Consider the following 4286-nt stretch of genomic DNA (forward strand, 5'->3'; position numbering starts at 1 on the left):
TGGATTACAATCCGCCATCAAAATGATACATTTAATTATTCTGGCTGCTGTGAGAAAAGGCTAACAATCTGCCACCTGCAGGATCCTCACATGCGATCGCCTAGTAGCCGAGACAACTTCTTTATGTTTACAGACGTGGCGTAATGACGCAGTGCCATGCTCGAATTTCCCGCGAAAACCTACCTGTACCACTCAAATTAGAAAACATTATTACAAGCTAACCGTTGTGAATCGGGCTAAAGTAAGGCGATAGTTTTGAACACTGGCTGGTTATGTACTTGCTCAAATATTGATTTTGGATCATTTTTAACCAAAAAAAAGTTACGGACTGCAGCTTTAATGAAAAAAGGTACAAAACTTGTCACTAGGGCTGTAGTACTAAAATGTACCATCTAGGGGTAAATAAGGTTTTTTACTTTACTTTATGGTACCATCCCAGTGACAGCTTTGTATCTTGTATGTTTGCTTGAATGCAGGTGGTTTTCTGTTGTGAGATGTTACACTGAGAAACAATTACATGTGCAATTTCATTGCCCGACCCTTTATTCTAACGATGAGAATGAATAGCCTACTATTACTAAATTACTAGCCGACTATTACTAAATCTAAACTCTTGTCTAACTTCTTTATCCTAATCTGAATAAAAACACTTCATGCATCTTGCAGCTGCAGTTTTAGAGAGATTTCACATGATATAAAATTCATACAAATTTTAAACAATACAAATGACTGCAATGCACAACATTACTGAACCTGAAAATTCTCTTGGGTCAACAGAAAAATAAGCCAGATTAAATTAAACGTATTTACATAATTATTTAGAAAATAAAATAAATAAATACAATAGCACACATACAAACACACAGGCAGGTTGACAGTTTAACAGTTAATTTTAGTGCAATGCAAATGAGCTGGACTCTTCTGGGTTGTTTAGCGTAGTAAGCCAGCAGTAGATGGGTCCACAGCATTTCTCCATGTGCAAATGCAGTATCTGTTTAAAAGGTTTGTCATAATTATCAAGGAAACGCTGACTCTGGAAAAATGATGCACAGTTTTAAATGGCTGCTCTCTAAAAATATGTTTCAGGGGGTTAGTAAACAGATAAGAAACAATAAAATGGCAAAAAGAAAACAGCAAAAGTCCTTTCAAATGATTACTCGACAAATGAAACATTATAAATAAAAACAACCACAGTGCAAGATATTTTGGTAAATGTTTGGTATTTAAATATCTGAGTGCAAATTGCTGCTCTAAAAGCATGTGTGACTCATCTGAAGGCACGTCAATAAATTAAAGCTGGGTCAAACTAGATTCCCTGAATTTTGTGTTTCTAATTAAGCTGTTTTTCATGCTTAGGAATTTTTCACCAAAACAAAAAGAGGAAAAACATGCTGAAAATATACTCACCCTCAGGCCATCCAAGATGTAGATGAGTTTGTTTTATCATCAAAGCATTTGGAGAAATTTGTTACATCTCTTGCTCACCAATGGATCCTCTGTAGTGAATGGGTGCCATCAGAATGAGAGTCCAAACAGCTGATAAAAAACATCACAATAATCCACACAGCTACAGTCCATCAATTATTGTCTTGTGAAGTGAAAAGGCTGTGTTTGTTATAGACATTTTTAACGTCAGATCATTGCTTTTGGCTAAAATATGAGAATTGGTTTCACCAGTGAAAATTGTCTCATCTTAATGATGGATTTATTTCTTAGAAACACACAGCTTTTCACTTCACAAGATGTTAACTGATGGACTGGAGTCGTGTGGATTATTGTGATGTTTTTATCAGCTGTTTGGAGTCTCATTCTGACGGCACCCATTCACTGCAGAGGATTCATTGGTGAGCAAGTGATGCAGTGTTAAATTTCCCTAAATCTATTCTGATAAAGAAACAAACTCATCTACATCTTGGATGGCCTGAGGGTGAGTAGATTTTTCATCAAATTTTCATTTTTGGGCGAACTACTACTGTAAAAGTTAAGTATCTAAAGTAAAAGGGAAGATATTAGTTGCTCTCAAAACCCTTAATTCCCCCAAAATGGTTACCAGAGGAAAAACAACATTAGTGCAAATGCTGAGAACAAATACACTGGCCGCCAGATTATAAAAGACGTTAACATGACATTACCATGACACAGTCCATTATGACATCCTACACCTGCACTGTTTGTGTAGCTTATATATTTGCCATCCTGGCTCCTCATTGGTGGAATGTCACCCAATCAAATTGCAAACTCAATTCAGCCCTCTTAAAGACTTGCCTCTGTTCACCTTGAATTTATGACCTATAAACTAAAATACTAACCCTGATCTATGACTACTTTCATATACAAAACTATTAGTACTTTACAAACTATACCACTACTGTATTGCCTAAATGTTCTTTTTCTAGTATCAGAACAATCATTACCCTGAATTCTTGTTTTGTTGACTCGAGCTCTCTTAGTTCAATTTAAATTGGTTTACCTGTACAAAAAAAACAAAAACAAGTACAAACATTTTTGGAACAAATATTTCGTTCAAACACCCCTGAGAGACTGTCACCCCTGAGAGACTGTCACAGTAGCACACGCTGCTGGTGCTTCCTTTCAGCTTTCTCTTTTCAATCAGACAGTATCAGTATTAGTACGTTCTGCATTATGAAGTCTGACTCCATGATGATTTTGAGTCACATCATTTCTCCTTTTTCAAAGGTCATTGCTTGCCATTTGAAAAAATGGTGTACTAGTCTTAGTATTATTAACCAAATAAAATATATTCTAAAAAACATTTTGAAACGTGTTTCAAACATCAAGTTGAACCTGTTTTGAGTCCTGACTTCCAGTCGTCCTCTTGGGTTTGTGTGACTGGAAATATAAGTGATAAACCTGCTGGTGTTTTTCCCCAGAACAAAAAGTCTCGACCCTGCGAGCTCCCTGACTCTTTTCTCATGAATCTTTCTAGATCCATTTTTGAACATCATTAGAGGAGCAAAAACAATAACTTAGTATTGGCCTGAAGAAATTCCTCAAGTGAACCTCAGGTTAATAGTGCACTTAATGATAATGATACCCTCTATTTCTCAAAGTGTCTTCAGATCCCTTTGAAACCTCTGTGTCGACCAGAAGATCTCAGGATTTGTGTCATATTCTGACGCCGTGAGGTGTGGTCTCTTTCCAGACATCCGCAGTCATTGCGGGATGTCATTTTCATTCTCAAACAGGTCGAGTCCGCTTTCTACGAGTTTGTCCGCTGAACTTATGGCGCTGGTTACCAGAGTCAGGGACTGGTTGACGTTGTTGTGCCAGGGGACCTCCAGGGCATCCTTCAGGATAGAGAAGCGTGGAGTTTGTCTGCTCAAGCAATAGAGAATGTTCCTGTGTGAGAGAGAAACCAAAGAAAGTGGGGTCTTCAAATGGAACACAAAGTTATAATTAATGAAAAAATTCAAATAACATTATTTAAAAAATGAAAGTAATAATACACTCAAATAAACCACAAAAAATTAAATATATTCAAATAATAATATTATTGATGTTCATAAAAATACAATAAATAGTAATTCCAAAATATAAATAAAAACATGAATAACTTAATAAATACAAATATTAATAAACAAATGAAAATAATAAAGCAAAATAAATACTAATAATACAAATGTTTAAATACATTGAAACAATAGCAATATTTCAATAAAACATAAAACATTCATAATAAATTAACAAATGTAAAATTTTTAAAATTAAAAATAAAAAATGAATCCAAATAAAAGCTAATGACATTAATAGTAAATAAATAAAAATACCACTAGTAATACAAAATAAATTAATTCAAATAATAAATAAAAAAAATTAAAATGAACCACAAAAATAATAATACAAATTTTAATCAATTGAAACAAGCATTATTATTAATAAAACATAAAACAACGTTATTAATAAATAAAAATAATACATTTAAATAAAACAAAAATGGTAATAGTTAACTGCCTATAAAACATATAAATTATATGCTCAGCAACTCAAATTAAACACTAAAATAAACACCAAAACAGCTTCTACATGTAGGCACATCAGATTATGTAAAATTACAGCAGTGAAAATCATTTACATTCTAGAATAATTATTTAGAACATGTAAATACTATTACAATCTGAACTCCATAAACTGTGCCAGAACGTGAGAACCAGAAGGGCGTAAGTGACATTTTGAGTGAAATGGAGATATATATATATCAAATGAAAGCTCTTGATGAGCTCTTTCTACTACCAAACGGACACAAGTGAATTCTTAATAACTTTGGA

This window comes from Sinocyclocheilus rhinocerous, unplaced genomic scaffold, assembly GCF_001515625.1.
Source record: "Sinocyclocheilus rhinocerous isolate Xijiao unplaced genomic scaffold, SAMN03320098_v1.1 scaffold711, whole genome shotgun sequence".
Taxonomy (NCBI): domain Eukaryota; kingdom Metazoa; phylum Chordata; class Actinopteri; order Cypriniformes; family Cyprinidae; genus Sinocyclocheilus; species Sinocyclocheilus rhinocerous.